Source organism: Nesoenas mayeri (genome assembly GCF_963082525.1).
Source record: "Nesoenas mayeri genome assembly, chromosome: 2".
Taxonomy (NCBI): domain Eukaryota; kingdom Metazoa; phylum Chordata; class Aves; order Columbiformes; family Columbidae; genus Nesoenas; species Nesoenas mayeri.
The window spans coordinates 135,415,065-135,433,154 of NC_137543.1; the positions used below are offsets into that span (position 1 = coordinate 135,415,065).

Genomic DNA, 18,090 nt, shown 5'->3' on the forward strand with positions numbered 1-18,090 from the left:
ACTGTTTCATAAAACTGGCATAAGCACTGGATCTTTGGAACAAAAGTTAAAATGAGATATCCTGGTAGAGCTACCATCCGAAATAATTCCATGACAGGAATAACAACACACTATTTTTCAGCCTTCTCATTTCCTCGAAAGAGTATCAACAGCATGGTTAAACACAGTGAACTACAAGAAGAAACATCTCTAGCATTGCAATAATATGTCTGATGCACTATATGCCACCAAAATAAACTCTGCATCGTGTTCATCTTGATATCTCGCTCTTTTCCCTAGCAGATCTGGACTGGCACAAGCAAATGTCCTCTTTCCCAAAGGCCACTTCAGTTTGGTCCTGGTAAGCCATGACAATGACACTATTCTTTTTGCTGACCCAATTACTCATGAACTGACTGTGAGTACAGAACAGTACTATTTTGTTTTCTCATTGAGAACTGGGAAGTTAAATCATCACCATGCAAGTTATAGGCTCAAGACGGTTCTAGAAGCTCTTCTGCGCTACTTACAAAACCAAAAAATAACAACCACATATGCTGGAAGAAAACGATGTGCTTGTCTAAATTCTCTGGTTCAGTGATTTCTCTCCTTGAATTCTGCCTGTCTTTTGTGTCTGAACAAACTTTTGTTATTTTTCTATTACCTGTGGACAGATAAGCTTAGCAACACTTTTTTTTTTTTTTTTTTACTTATGATTTCTTACATTAATAAATGATGTTTTTCAAAAACAGTCTGAAAAACTGCATTTTGGTAAACATACATCCTTTTCCATTCCTCTTGCCTCAAGAGGACAAACACATCATGGTTTCTCTTCCCCCATCATGTCTCAAATATCTTCTTACCAAGCAGATTGCTCACCCTTGTCAATAGTTTTCTTAACAACTAGCTAGCTAATATAATACTTCAATTTTTAAGGAGATGGATGGAAATAAAATTTACTTTATTATTCAGAAACCAAGCTGAGAAAATGTCTCTCCTTTTCCAATTACACTGGTTTTATTATCTCTTTTCACACTGCTGCCACTTCTCAAGAAACCTCTATATAGCATCAACATACGTAAGAAAGGCAATCTACGTTGCCCTGAACTAGTTCAGCAACATGTGAAGTACAGCTTTCAGAAAGAAACATGTTTGGTAATTGGAATGAGTTCCTTTCATGTAAGTTACAACAATAAAAATGCTGCCAGGTACAAGTGATAACTTTCATAAGGCTTTCCTGTGTTTTATGAGTACACGGGCCAAGAGAGCAACAGTTCTGGTAACAAATCCTGGTACCTTGGCTTGTACTCAGGCAAATAAAACAACCTGAAAAATTATTAATATTGCTTACTTTTGCAAAAAAAAAAAAAAAAAAGGCAAAAAATCTGTCTCTCTAACCTAAAACTACATTTTTATCGAAGAAATGTTAAAAAATGTCTTTCAAAAATAATTACAATTATTTTCTTGTCCTTCCTAATTATTATTTATACCATAATATACCGGAGTGTCTTTGCAAAAGTCACTTTCTTCTTTTTTTTCAAGGCCTTGTATCTTGAAAGCCATACCGATGGCACTTCTCATTGATTTGTAAGCCTCAGCTCTACCAGTGATGGACATGACTGTTCATGGACATGTAACCCACACAGTAAGTAATTTGGTACACATCTTTTATAGTGACTAAGCCCTTCCCATTTAATTAAAATATTACTATATTTTCCAACCTACATATGAAAGCTTGGATATCTGCATTTCCAAGTTGGACTGATCAAGATGTGGCTTTCTAATGGATCAAAATATTTAATTATATCAATAAATTACAGCGAAAACCACTATTAAGTGGTACTTCCAGATTCCTGAAAATACAGAAATCCTTTCTCAAAATATAAATGCATCACAAACAAATAAATTTAGAATGCTCAGTAATTACATTTCTCCTGCACACTGCTGATTTTGATCAAAGCTTATCAGAACATGATCCTTCTTGGGACTTATTAAATCTTGTAGAAGAAACACGAAATGTGTAGATATTCCACTATGTTTATGCAAGAAAGACAGCTCTGCTTTCAACTGTGTCTTTCTGTACAACCTACATGTTCACGCAGTTTAAGATACCACAACAGCATTGGCTTGAGTAAATCACAGTTCTGCAGAAAAAAATAGTATTTGAATGACATGTTGACACAAATACATAACAAACTGTATATTCTAGTCCTAGGATGGAACTGAAGCTGGTTAAATTCTGAGTCTTGAATTAGCTTTTTGCTGGTTTTGTTTTGTTTTGTTTAAATTCAGATCAGCAGAGATCAAAGGTGACAATGACTGGCAGGAGGTAAGAAATCAAAGGTGCATCCAACTATAGCACCTCCCTAAAGCATTTAGTTCTTGTCTCCCCTTCATACCATTAGGCATATTTGCTATTTGCATCTACTATAATAGAAGGAAAACATTGTGCTTTTACTTTTGTCATTTTCTGTGCAGAAGTATCACTGACACAGTACGTTGAAAAATCAATAGTGCATATAGAACAGATGTGGATTTCATTTGTGAGCTACATAAAAGTTTTTGGGTTTGGGAAAAAATATTTACATTTTATGCTATGCTGATGTTGTGGCTTAATTTAAGGACTCGACTATTTTTACTCTGTTTTTTAAAAAACAGACCATTAAATAACATCAATACACATATACAAATATGCGTTGTCCACGTAAATACCGCATAGATATGTATATACAGACATGTATACCCAGAGAGAATGCTATGGTAACAAAATACTGTAATTGTTTACTAATCCATGTTACTGTCGGCACAGATGTTGACTCATATGAAATAGAAACTCTACACAGCTTCTGATTTTGAAGAAAATGGAGAAATGATGTATGTAAAAAAACAAACGTATGCATAAAATATTTTGCTAGAAAACAGAAGTTGTTGCATTTGAAACAAGATGATGGAAAAACAATGTCTCACGCTGGTATTTATACCAGCCAAGCATCTGCTATTTTTTCTGCCATTGCTACTTTAAACCAAAACTAAACTAAAATAGAATCAAAACAAATCAAGCCACAAAACCACAAACCCTTTATACACGATTTCAAGCTGCCAGGTTTGAATATATTATGTTAACTCTGCAACAGTTTTCATATATCATCCTTTACCCTGGTCCAGTTGAGAATTACACAAGTAATAAATTAGCTTTAAACAAGTTTTGAATCAGCCTGGAACTAGTTTTCAAATTAAAGAGCTGTCAGTATATTACATGGTACTGTCATTTTATTACCCCAATCAATTCTGTGTGGCCTGAGGTAGAAAGAAAATGGATGCTGTCTTCATTTGCAAAGGGTTTATCTCTCACACCAGGCTCCGAAAACATGACTGCAGTAATGAATTGAAACCTAAAGTTACTAACACAGACTTCTAACAGCAATGAAGTAGCAATATTTGTACCCCTTTAGACTTATAAAAGGGGAAAAAAAAAAAGCCCTTTCTGAACCATGAAGTCAGCTTCTTAAGGCTGAAGGACTATGGGAAGAAATTGGCACATTTCTACAGAAGTGCTAAAGTGCTTGAAGCCTCACAGAGCCCCATTTTCAGTGCTGCACAGGAAAAGTGTTCCTGGGCCAGACAGACGGTGCCTCTCCAGCCCGGACCACAGGACATCCCTCCATCAGCCGAACACCCGCTCCCACCCACCCTTAGTCTCTCTTCCACCCCAGGGGCACACTAGGAAAGTATTCACAACATCTTAGCCAGAATTTGCTAAAATCTAGTGAAGATGAGACATCTGTAAGTTCTCCACAGTTCACAGGAGGCCAAATTAAATACCCAGGAGAAACGCAGAGCTTATCTCAATCTACTTACACCTGTGAGATCAATCAGTTTGCCATTTCCAGGATTTTTTCCCGTGCTAGTCAATGTGGGGAGAATACGGGCTTTAAACTTTGAAGCTGTGCTCTGTAGCTCTAAAATTTCTCTTTCTCTTTCTGTTCTGCCTTTGTCACTCTTCACATGCTGATTTTATTTAACTTCTGACAATCTCCTCTCTTCCTCTGCCCCCTCCAAAGACAGGGAATTACAAATGCAGCCTTTAAGGTACATGTACTGACCTCCTACACTGTCAGTCACAGAGGCAACGCCATTGTTCTGTCCTTGGCTATTTTTCTCTCTCTTGAGAAGGGGACGATGACTTCCATGTTTATACACTGTTAACACAACAGGGTCTCATTCTCAGCTGACTCTGAAACTACCTCAGTTGAGGTAATAAACCTTAAGCTAGCTGTAAAACCTCTGCCTTCTTTTAAAGACTGATACAAAAGAAAAACCTTTTATAATTCTACCTTGTCTTTCAATGGCTTTTTCTGACCCCAAGTCTCTGAGGTATATAAAAAAATCTACTCTTAAAACACTGTTATTAATTAAACCTCATTAGAATGCAAATCCTGGAATTAAACTTCAAAATACAGATTCACCACACTAATCTCATCTCATATAATGCAAAGGAATACACTCTTCCTGTTACTGTCATGGATTACAGTATGTCTTAAACTATTGGCAAAAATTTCTGTACAAACATGAACTTCTCTTTTAATCACCAGAAATTTTTAGAATTTCATCAACAAAGGAAAAATGCCGATATCTATCCTTTTGTGCTAAATCTCCTATGTCTTGCATAATTTGGTAATTATCTGGTGCACCAGAGCAACATATTTTATATCAATACCAGGATATTAATATACTGGCAAGAGTGCTGTACTAAGCCATTACCACTGCACATTAGAGTAACTTAATAATTTTTCCATTTTTGTCCACACAACTTTCTTCCTACATATTGTTCTGCTATTTTTTGTTATTATGAATCAGGCTACAGATATATACTATAGCCTAGAAAGTAATTTTTGTCCCGATTTTATATTTTATGGAGTTCTAAAAGCTCTTTAAGACAATACACACATACTTTATTACTGCTGGATCAGGATATTTCATATTCCCTGTGCCCAGTTTGTACAACAGTTCTGATTTCTCTGATCCTTTTCATCCCCCCTCTGTAGGAAAAAAGATCAAAAGTTGCAAAACAATTGTCAAACACATCATGTGCATATACAGCCACAGGAAGTGTAGTGCTTATTGTGTTGCTTTACGTATGTTGCATATAACTTGCAGTTGTTGACTTCAATATATTTACACAATGATATAAGAACTTTACACCTAAGATTTTAAAACAAGCTTTTCTAAACTATGAATGTACAAAACACCTGCTATTACTTGTAGAAAGCAGTGCTGCAGCTACAGTTGCTCCATTATGAAGTCTACATTTGGATTTGCAGTTGTCTGTTTCCTTAAACAATGGGTTCTTTTCCTTCAGAAATGATCAGAGGCAGACCACAGCCATCTATTCATATAGTCTCAAAAATACAGTTTTACTCTCTCTGCATTTCTTTTTCAAATCATTTTTAAATTGCCCCATTCATTCCATGCTCTTAGATTGCTGAAGCATTGACAACTTGGGAGTAAAATACAACAGCAAACTTACTTCCACCTCTCAGGGTTAAGCTGCACATCCACACAATTTATGATCGAAGTAGTTTCCTTTACTCCACTTCAGCAGCTTGGGAGAAAGCATACACAAAATTCGCTCAGAATACTTGGCTGATACTTAACTTGAATTAGAAGACTGAGCACTTGATAAGATCTCTGCTCCAAAAAGCAGCTGCTTTATTCTAACAAAAATAGAACGCAGCTCAGAAAAAGCTTTCTTTCAAGCACACAATCTTCAGATATTATGCATCAGCATTCAGAGTGTGTCTGTCAGATGTTGGAACAAAGCGTTAAATTGTACCATCTCACTTAATTCTCAAGATGGGGTCAGCACATTCATAGGGCTGGGTTTTTTCAACCCCTTTGAGAAGTCCTTTAAGTAATATTTATTTAGCTCCTTACATTTTCATCAGCACTGATTCTTGCTTTTCAGCTCCTTGAAGTCCAGATTTTCCCAATAAAATGCAAACCAGAGTGATATTAAAATGTGTGATCAACAAAAGCATCACAAAACTGTCAAAGGCTACTTATTAAATCAAGACTGGTTTTCATCTCTCCCCACTTCCAGAATTTTTTTTCCACTAAGAAGATGAAATAAAGAAAGGCATTTCACAGCACACCATATTTTACAGTCTAAGTTTATTATGCAGGTATTATAGCTCCCTAAACTTTACTTATATGGCACCCACTTATCTGCCTATGCTTCAGACATTTTCTATACATGCCCTATCCTGCTTTGGAGGAAGACTGTGTGCCCTCCACACTGTTCTCTCCACTTTGCCATGGTCCTTTTTCTTAATTCATACCATTCTTCTCTGTAAGGGATTCTGTGTATTTCTGCAAGTTGAATTCACACATTCTTATGAATGTGTGTGTGCTCACATTTCCCCTTCTATGCCAAGGGTATTTCTTTCAGTCCCATTATTTTTTCCCATACTGCTTTTCTCTCTTTCTCTTCCTTTCCCTCTCTCTCTTCTTAAAAAGTACCATTGGTTATTTTCAAATGGTAAAGTAGAAAAATAATACATTAATTTGAGGCAGTAAAAATATTTTAAAAGAATGAATCTATCTATAGAAAAGCTTTCTATAAACGTTTGTTATCTGTTTCTTTTCAGATCTCCAATATCTGAATATGCCAAATTAAAAAAATCTCTAAGACATCCTTTCAGAAGCTGCAAACAAATGTTAGGAACTCCATTTTGTGGATGGTCCTGACTTACGCATTCATGCTAATCAACAGAGTAACTAAAGAAAATTTCCATATAACTTTGTACTACTAAATAGGGATACATACTATCAATAATATAAAATAGCCAGCTAAAACAAGGATATTTTATGCTGTCAAACTGAGCTAAATTGACAATGGGCTGTTTACTAAAAAAGGAACGAACAGCCCAGTTGACACAGTTTAAGATGTGACATTAATCAGCCATCTTTTGCTGAGCCCACAGGAACTGAAAGGTCACAATTAGTGCCGTTGTTTTAAAGCATCCTTAAAAAGGCCTGGAAATTCCTCATTCTTCCCTAATTAACAATGCTGAAAATGATACAAGGAATGATGAAATGTTAACATCATTACTGTATTTTTAGAAGGCATGAATATTTTTCCTGTGTTGTTTTTGTTGTTTTTTTTTTTTTTAACAATCACATCTACCAGACAAAATTCCTTTATATGGTTATCATCTCATAGTACAAAACACACACCAAGTCTCTTACTCTTAAATATAGTTGCTTAATAACATTGCACATCAGATTCTTTCAGTTAAAAGCATATGCATACAGTGCTTATACAAATATACAAATGATAAAATTTAATACCCTAACAGTACATATCTGCGCATCAATTTTTAGGCTTTCAAGCTTGAGACTACTGATGCGTGAATTCCACAAATTGTCTGATCAAAATTGGAATGAAATAACCTGTAGTCAGTCAAACTAAACTACAAATCTAGCTTTGATACAGCAAACATAAGAGTGGTTTTAATAGTCACTTCATACCAGTAACTACAGTGATGTGACAGAACAGCACTGTGGAGCAAAGCAGCTGGTGCTGAGGATCAGCCAGACGTTGCTGTAGGATTCAAAGAGATGAATATGTTGGTCACAGAGACCGACGGCCCACGAGCAGCCAGAATGCAGCCTCAGCTTTCATGTCCCTTTACAGGAACCCCGTCTGTGCACTCTTGAGACCTCTCCGTAATGCAAATTGAAGGGTTGCAACTGAGTGATTCCTTTCAAAAATGCATTCCCAATCTTAACCAAAATGCTGAGATAAATACACATTGAGATACCTGAGATTGAGGTCCATGAAAATGAGCATATCCGAGCGTAAGAACCATTTCAGGTAATCCATAGGAAATGTTCAAACTAACAGGGTATTTTAAACATCAGCTTCATTCAGAATTCAGTAGGGTTACCCTGGATTACGAACAGTTCCCTTCCTCCTCTGAGATTCACTACACTGAAAGCTCTTTGGGGGTATTACAATTCCTCCTCCCTCTTTTTTTCTATTCTCCCCTGTCCCCTCAATTAAAAAAAAACAAAACAGGAGAGACAGACACACCCAGTTCCCAGTTCCTTACTTTTAGTTGATGGTTTGACTGCTGCCTTAAATTACTTGATGAACACATTCAGCCATCACAGGGAAGATCCTGATTCACTTCCCTCTTCCTAAGTGGGTTCAAAATCATTTTTCCCAAGGGATTGCTTAAGCCATCTTACTATTTTTTAGCTGAAGGAGGTAGCTTTCCATGGAAGAACGAGTCACTGGATAAAATAATTCTTTGTGTATCCATGGCCCCTGTCTATTTGGTACGCAGAAAGCATATAAACAACAAGGTCTATAGGTCATTCCAGTGAGATAATTAGTAATATATTAATAAATCATAGCTCTCAAATCTCAAGCTTTTTTTTATTTTATCTTAGTTACCTTTTAAATGTAAGATTCCTGAATCTATCCTTACATTAATAGAAACAGCTTACAATAACCTTCAAGAAGTTCCTTAGCACCAGCAATCAAAAAAATCAAAACCAAGATATCAATTTGCTCTGAAGTTCCTCTGCGTTCTGCAATATTTTCAATCAAAACAAGCAGTGGAGATATCAGGCACTAGAAGAAAATGGCAGGACAAGCTGCATATTTCTTTAATACACAACATATTTCCAAATATTAGTACCTGATATGTATCCTTATTTACTGCACGGGATGGATTATACATTTATTATTCATTATGTCAATGACTGTATCAATCTGCTGACACCCTTCTATTTCCAAAAATAAATACGTGATGTGATTAACCCACTCTAAGTACACTTGTGTGTACCTTCCATAAATACTGAGTTATCTTGCTATTTCCTTTTTTGACACTCTCTTTTCTTTGGCTATTTATACCACGTCTAAAAGGATACCATCTGCCCTTCAGTCTTCATAAGATTAGTAGCTAGAAGAAATCTTGATATCTACAGATTCCAAGGCTTTCCATATATGAAATTTTTTTGTACTGTTTGACGCAGCTGAAATACACTTAAGACTTTTCAAACATGCCCAAAGGTGTTTCAAACCACTGAAGCAGATAATAATTTTCAACCATTACCAAAGACACATTCACTAAAAAAATCTAAGATAAATTTAATTGCTACCGGAATTTAACACTGCACTATACATTTTAAAGGTTTTGTAAAATTCTTTTCAAAAGCCATCTTAAAATTCCATGTAATATTTGTGATTTTTTTTTTTTTGGTAGAGCTGATTGTAATGCTCTTTCAGTTATATTCCCACACAAGCTATTTGCTGAGCCAGTTTTAAGGAGAAGGAACTTTTCTGCTACCGAATGCTAAAACCCAAGTGATGAGACACTCCTTTGCACCGAAAGTGGCTGACACAGCACAAATCAGCAATGCCCAGCTGTCTTCTGCAAAATGTGATTAAATGTGCCTGGCACCAAGAGAATCTCTATTTGAGAATGGCTACTAAACCTCACTACCACTATCTAACACTACGACAAAAAGCAAATCTATATTCTGCTAAAATTCATTACTTGCTTAGCACTTCATAAAATGGTACTTTCTTTGTTCCCCCTTTCCCTTCTTTCTCCTGGTTCAATATGATCAGATTTTGCCAAGGCAGCATTAGTAATTTATACTGATGAGTGACACACTACTTGAAGTGACATATACGGTTGCATTCCTTTGGAAGCCTTTAAAATAAGATGAACCTTGAGAGTAAACATGAGCAGGTAATTAGGCAACTATGATAATGTGTTCAGATCCTATCCAGAGGCTAACAACTAAAAATCTAATTCTTCCTGTGTCAGATGGAGTATGATTACAGGTGATGTGCTAAGATAATTTGCAGGGTAATAAAGCTGGACTAGTGAGGAATTAAGCAATATAATTCTTCTTTAATTACATGCCTTCTAGTTTTATATAAAACATAAGGCAAGAAATATATTTCTAGGTAAAGAAATCTATCTCAGGAATTCAGTAGCAACAGAATACTACCTTGCAAAATAAGAGTGGAATGGGATGCCACCAGACTTCAGATAGACGTTTGCACCTCTTAGGACTCCTTTTGCTTATGCTATTGCACTGTACACAGCTTTTACTAATTTCTGTTGAGTCTTCAATTCTTCGCGAATATTCAAATTAGAAAAGATTATGCACAATGGATATGTGTTTTTAATACTGCCCTCCCAGAGCTTGTGTCATCCAAATCAAAAAGTTAAGCAAAGCTCAAGAGGTTAAAAAATTCATAAGTCAGTTACAAGCTTTTCATTCACAGTCTCTTCAGACACTTTCAAAATCAATGCGTGCTCTACTAATTAAGTAAATAACAATCCAAATTTCCAATAGGGTTTTTAACAGACGGTAGTAATGGTCAATTATAATTTATTGATAAATTTATGACTCCACTGTCGGCACGAAGACCCTAATTATCAATACTCATTATTTTAGGAACTCTAGAAGTAGGAAGACAAGTGGATTGATGAAGTAGATCTGAATGCGTATTAGTGGTGAAGCTATGATGCTTTGTCAGCTACAATTTGGTGACTTTCACATGCGTATATCTTCCTTTTGTGACCTCACTTAAAAAGGAATACAACACAGAGAAAACTTGGGTTAAAACTACTATCCCCATGTCTTTTACATTTCAATATAGCATCTTCAATATGTTACATTCACTGTCACGATGCTGCTCAGGATTGTATTAATGAATATCTGGAAATTGTTTTTTAAAAGCAAGAAAGAGAAAGCCTCCTGTTCAGTAAGGAGCAAGTATTCCCTCTGTCCCTCCCAGACACCAGCCCTCTACCAGCCTTCTCACACCTTGGAGAGTACACGCAGCTGCCGACCAAGGAAGAGGTACAAAATCTTCCTGTCGCGGAGTGCTGCTCAGGGCTGAAAAAGTGCTCCCATTTCTTATCCTCTTACACTGCGTCAGCCTAAAACCAGGTTTAGTAGTTTTACTTCAAACACGATGCTAGCTGCTTTTCGGATTTTTCTCAATTGCAGACAGGTGCCAGCAGAGATTCCTTGCCACTCAGCACAACAATAGCAGGCAATATAGGCTGTAAATTCATTTTGTCACGGCTTAGGAAGCGTAAGTCATAATTCAGTGGAAAAGCTATTTCCCAGATAAATCGTAATTGTAAGCAGATTTTGTTAGAAGCATAACCTAAGGAAGGTAAGGAGTGGCAGTGGCATTTCTGTAGTAACAGCTGCCCACAGAGGGATTTTGCTTCCTTAACCATTGCCTTAGAGTAGGTAACAGTTATTCTATCTAAATTAAACCACATCTAAACTAGAGGTTCGGTAATTTAAATGCTAGATTGCCTATATTCAGATTAGATGCATTAAAAATGTATCATCACTACACTGTGTTTGTGATTTCATTTTTTTAAGTCTAGTACTTTACTAATCAGGTACCTCTTAAATGTTGCAATGGAAATCAGACATGGGTGCCTATTTTATCCAAAGTGATAATTAATGACCAGGCTTGTTTCTAATTTCAGGCATCTTTGTTTTTACTTCAGTAACATATTTTTAGTTGCAAAAAAGCTAAACTGTCAAGATAACTTATGAAAAGCAGGACTACCTCAGTAATAATTGGATTCATGAGACATTCACAAAGCCCCTTGGAAAAATAATTTGCTTCAATTTAAAGGAAGTATAAGGTGTGCGTGTATAATGCCATCAGAATGAATCACACTTTTCATTAGTATTCAAAACATTTTTTTCCTACTGCTTTTGTCATAAAATATTCAGCATTATGAAGGGAATTAAATGATACTACTGCTCTCCCATTAAGGAAAGATCTTGTAACAAAGTGCAAAGTTTCAGCTTTAGAAAAATCCTGCGTTGTTGAGTTGTTTATGAAAAATGGTGAATGAAGTTAAGTAGCAAGTAATTTCTTCAGTCTCCTGGATAAGAAAAAATATGGAGAAGAAGAAAATGAATCTTGGAAACCAAACAATTTTTTGGACCAACTACGATTAAAATGCTCTTTTTTTTTTTTTTGACAAAAATACTCACTTAAAACTGCTATGAATAGTTTAAATCTTAATTTTCTAAGAATATACCACTGATCAAATAGGCTCTTATCAGGTTTATTATAACTGCTGGTTTTTGACAAAGTTGAATGCAAGCAAGAACTAGGCATCTCACTTGGCATTAATTGGGAATTCAGTTTTTAATCTTTTTTATTAATACTCTTTGATCTATTCCAGTGTTATGCTTTAAAGTCAGAAATCTGTTTTTGCATTTGGAACAACAATTCCTCATCAAGAGAAAGATCCCTGTATTCCAGTTTCTTTAAAATTCTGGGTGGTATTAAATATACTATCATCTGCGTAACCAGTCAAAAAGAGACTGGTTCAGACGAGGTTATGGGAAAGACAATGCTGTACTGTATTGCCCATTTTTAACTACACTTTTTTGATTACAGCTAAGCTGCACTTAAGCAGAAGAACAAGCACTAGAAGTCCATGATGAGGATCTGACAGTCAGTAATATGGAGTACTGGAATTGGCAGAACTGATTTTGATGTGAAGAACAATTAAAATATTTAAAATAAGCATCTGTTCCAGAAATATTTCACAGTGCTTAACCTTTTTTTTCATTAAAACCTTACCTTCCCGCTTACAATATGAGAATGTTCTTCTGCCAGCTAAGTGTATCTGATCATTTGGATTAATTTGGGGATTCAATACCAACTAACTTTATGCTGAGTTTATCCGCTATTCATAAATCAAGTCCCAGCTTAAGTTAATTTCAAGGCTGATTATTTTTGGAGCATGTTATGGTATAAATTATTCATTACATAGATCTATCATACCTGTTTGCCAGAAAAAAACAGATGCTGTGCCAACTAATTGTTTTAAATGGCACCTGGGGAGCAAATATTAAAATGCAATCGGTGATATTTCAGCCAACTGATAAGAATTACTATATACTGCAATTTCACTTTTAAAAAAAATTTTTAGAAAATATCTTGACAGTAAAATTAATTTCTGTGCCAAGGTTTGGCATTACTGAAGTCCTTAAAACAGAGCATAAGTAGTGTTAGGACTTGTGTTCACACAGCCTTACAGATTTGAATAATATTCTCTTGTTCAATTTTAAAGAAATCATTCCAGTGCCAACATTTGTCTGCTTCTCAAACTCAGGAAGAAAACAGTGATTTCAAAACAACCACATATTTTCCAGATGGTTTATTTATATATATATATATATATATATATATATATATATATATATAAAAATCTTCTGTCGCACATCACAGAAAACAGCAACATCCGAGTCTACGTAGCGTAACTCAACTTCACTCAACCAATTCTAAAATATATGAACGCACACAAAAATGTTTAACTCTATCGTTCTGGATGACCACATAATAAAGTAGATCGCAATACTCGCACTTAATAAAACTGAAGTAAAATCTTTACAAATGCAGTCAGAGAGTTACACTATGCAATCTGTTCTTCTTGTAACACAAACCACTTTGAAATACTCTTACCTTCTGGCTGAAAAATGTTGCATAAAAATTGAACTTCTTCTATTGTATTACGCTCTGCTTGTATCAGCCAGCAGATTTATTAGCAGTATTCTTTTATCATTTTTCAATGCTGTTTGCCACAGTGGCACTACATTTGCTTGTATGTTGTGTTCTCAAATGAAGGTGCTCAGATGCAACAGTGTCTCTGATGTAAGCTGATTAAATCAGGGTCATAGTTTCTTTACTGTTGCAGTAACCCTTTGTCAGAATACGCATCTGAAACAAGTTTGAATTAATGCAAAACACTTTGAAGTGTTTCTTGAAAGACATATTTTAAATGTAACTACTTAAAATCACATTGTATTGAATGATAAGATGTATCATATATGAAACATATTTAAGATGTGATTAAGCATGCATATATACTACGACCATGTGCCAACCTCATCTATTATATTTAAATAAGGTTTCCTTGTATACATAAAATGTTAAAGATATTGGCTATATTGAAAATGTTTTGTTCCGAATGTTTAGTAAATGCCCAGATAAAGTCTGTCCATGCAACACTGATTCAATCATCTTCTGTGTGTACTCAGGCAAGGAGAATCCCACCTAAACTATAACCCTCGCTAATCTAAAGTGGCTGGCTTGGCTCCCTCTGATAGCCAGTGGGCAGGAAAAGGCAACTCCAGAGAACAACGCATCCAAATCTAACAAAAATGTCTAAAGTAAGGGAGCAGTACTGACATTTTGCAAAACCAAAGGAAGAGTAAGAATTATAATTTCTATTAAATTAGTTGCTGAATTTGCAGTAGTCCAGATCACATAATTATGGAGACATAGTATAGTACTTTCAGAACTCAGCTTACAGTATCATCCACTGCAGTTTTGAGTATTCCGCATTTTTGCATGTTGGGCCAAGGTATTCAAGCCACGCAATAGCAAACAAGGAACAAAAAAATCACAAAACATTTGAAAATGTTAATTTGTCTAGCTTTCATAGGGTGAGACAAAGGTGAAATTCAAATTTCTGGTCACAACTCAACTACTTCAAACATATGGTCAAGCTTCCTTTTCTTTTTTTCTGTTCTCAAAATCATCGGTTCAGCTTTAAGGCCTTGCAAAAGCTAAGGACAGTATTTTCTCCCAATACTCAATCCAAATTAATCCCTTTTAGCAAAATCAGAGAAGGCAGTGTTCCTACACCAAAAAAAAATAAATTCACAGTATGAAATGATCAAAGGCTGCAAATTCATGCACGGCCACAAAAGGATTTGAAGTGTTGCGGGTCACCTTAATTTTGATGTTGCCTAAGTTCAGAGAGCTTGGCATCAGGACTTTTTTGTTTCACTATTTATTTTTTAACACACTTGTGTGAAACTACGTGTGTGAGGAAATGCTTTGAAGAAATGCTTCCTGAGTTTGAAAAAAAGGCATAATTAAAAAAACTAAATTAGACAAACCATAATGAGATTGCCACCTGCACGAATCATGAGTAGATCAGGAACTTCTACACTCCTCACAGGCCTTCTTAACCACTTACTTTATTCTTTACTAGAATAAAATTACATGGACTGCAGGAATTGAATTGCTCAATTTTATCTGACCAAAATAATAGATGTGAAATAAACAATACATTAAAAAAAAGTTCAAATATTATATGAAATATTTTATTATTTCAGTGTCCAATTACATTCGCTTGTTCACTATGTCAAAGCTAGATCCACCCAAAGAAATACTTCTACTTGGCTAATAAGCAATATCATCCATATTTGCCTTCTAACACAAAAGGTGTAAAAAAATATATTACTTGCCAAGGCTGGTGTGTCATGTATTTGTAGTTCCAGCAAATATTTCCTGAGGGGTTTAGATGAGAATTCTATGCATATATACTGACAATTTATTTCCACTGGAAAAATGCAATACAGTAAAAAAGATGAAATAAAAGCCAACTAAACAGAAGTCTAGAGACAAGGCAGCTGATCTTGCAGCACTCAAATAATGACCTGACATGTATACTCCGCAGTGTTTTGCAAAATAGATTGTACACAAAGATAAGCAGACAGAAACCTAACTAGCACTGTCATTCTAACCACCATGATAGATGCTTAGACTCTTTGCTGCCTAGGTCCTTTGCAGTATTTTAACATTGGAGGAGATACTTTAAACAATACCTTTTAAATAGAAGGCAACAGAAAGGAATCCACATCTAACATTATAATGAGACCTCATAATGAGACCCTTATCGCACATAATGAACAATGGACAGGCCACATTTATTCCTACTAAATATTACCACACCATAATACTGAATAATTTGATTTATATTTTATTTCATTTTTCTTAAATTCAACTAAAATAAGGTTTTATTACATACTCATTCTGAATATAACTATTTGAAATTATTAGCAAATTTATGATTTAGAGTGCTGTTTGGAAATCCTGAAAGTGCACTGTAATCCTTTCCAGGGTAGATGGATAATGTTACAGAAATTGAGAGCTTATAGGTTTACTTCAGCTTTCATGTGATGTAACAAAAGGCACAATGTTTTTGAGATGAGAGAGCTTGTCAGACCTTAGTAGTGAGCATCACCCATTCCATAAAAGTGACAGCGAGTATTACCAGCAGAGAAGCTGTTGCCCTCATGCCCTACAGCAAAGTCACTGTCTGTCTATTATTTGACAGGCAGGGTAATATGGGAATATGTTACGCTGGTGGAAAAACTGACACAATTGCTGGAGAGTCCTGTGACTAGTATGAGCAAAATGGAAGTAACGTCCAACATTTGTGATAGATAGCAATTTAAAGCATATGTTTATTACTGCTAAATTACATCCCTTGTACTGCTGACATCTGCAAGTGCTTAGCAAAATCTGAAAATAAAATCATATTATTCATTGTCAGCAGCATGCAACTTTTCCTGAACATCTAAAATTGAAATTTCTAATTAGAATTAAAAACTAACTGAACCATTATATCCTACGTGCTATAATCGCTCCCCTCAGGTGTAATTTACCTACCAATTGTTTTCAAGGCCCAATACTGCTATAGAAGCTACTGTTGGGGAATTTTAAAATGTATACTGCAACAGTGATTTAAATTGGTTCAAAAAGGATGAACAAAATTGGAGGAATGGAAACTAAACAATAGTCTCCTTGGCCAAAGGTGGAAATTCAATCCCATTTTGCTGCTATAATACATACAATAAACTTTACCATGACACATCAAAAATTGGATTTAGACTGAGAGGTTGGAATTGCTGGTAGCTCAGGCTTGCGATTCATCCACAGGTCAGGCAGAGTGCAGCAAACAACACAACCTTCTCTAGGGTTTTCCTCTTCTGAGCTCTATGTACACATTTGAGAGACTATCCCCTCTACTGAGGGGTAGAAAAAAACCTTTATCGTACCAGCTCCTTCTGGCTGTGACATGCTGTACAAAATCGTGGATATATAATACACATTCCATACACTACATTCACTCGGCAAACAACCAAGTAGATAAACAAAGTCCTAATCCTTTTAAAAATACATTTACTTTGCGGTTGCAAGGAGTTTAACTCAACACCATATTGTTGGAATTTGTTACACAGTATAGAATCAAATAAAGCTACCAAAAAGAGACTTTTTAAAACATGGAGAGCAATACAGCTTTTTGAGAGAAATTTCTCTGCATAGCTCTGTGGAAAAGCTTTGGGAAAGTGACTAAACAGAACCACAAGGAGTCCTCATAAGACAATTTTTCAGTATCATTCATATTCATTACATATTCACTCAAATAGAATTCAAATTGCCTGTTTTTGAAAGTGCAAAAGACTTTATTTAAATTTACTCATTAAAAATCTTCATGAAGGAAAATGAGACAAAATAACAAGCATTTTTAAAATTTATAATAATCACCAAGGTAACACAAAATATACCGTCATCCTAACTATAAATTGTTTACTCTTCAGAACATCATATTTTTCAACATGCATCTCAAAACTAATACACACCTTGCACTAAGTGAAGCCAATTGTACTTAATATACAGAATAAAGTATTTTAAAAATTTTATCTGGTACACAGTGTGTTAATCTCACGGAAACATATTTAGAAATTATAAACCCTGTTCTGTTTGTTTACTCAGAAGCAGCCAAGAATACAGGAGATGGAAGATTTTAACGTTATCAGGAACCCCTTTTAGTTTAAGCAGGTGACAGAAATTCAATAACAATTTTAATTCACTCTTGGAACGTCCATTGCATGTAAGCGGTATTCAAGAAAGATTGCTTGATGTCCAAACCGTAGTGGACAGCTAATTTCCGATGTCTGTCTTCATATGTCCTTACAGAAAAACAACTTGATTAACCCCACAACATGAAACTGAGTATCATGTTTTTCCAGTTGGAAATGGACACTAGCAAGCCAAAACATGATGAAAGAGTTTAAGTGTCCAATATGCCCACACACAACCTAAGACAGCATCCCTGCGAAGCTGTGTCCCCATGTATCCAAATACTGAACCACTGCCTTACTAGTTAGAAAGTTCTGCGAAATAGAAAGTGGTGGAGTAGCCTGTAAAATATCAAAGACTTTTAGAATACT

At 35.4% G+C, this 18,090-nt stretch overlaps 1 protein-coding gene across 1 annotated transcript in view; it reads right to left on the reverse strand.

The window, feature by feature from the left end:
- The window catches only part of PHF14 (PHD finger protein 14), a gene marked incomplete at its 3' end in the record, with an annotated part of 165,348 nt that overhangs the window by 33,738 nt on the left and 113,520 nt on the right, over positions 1-18,090 (reverse strand). The window lies entirely within an intron of this gene.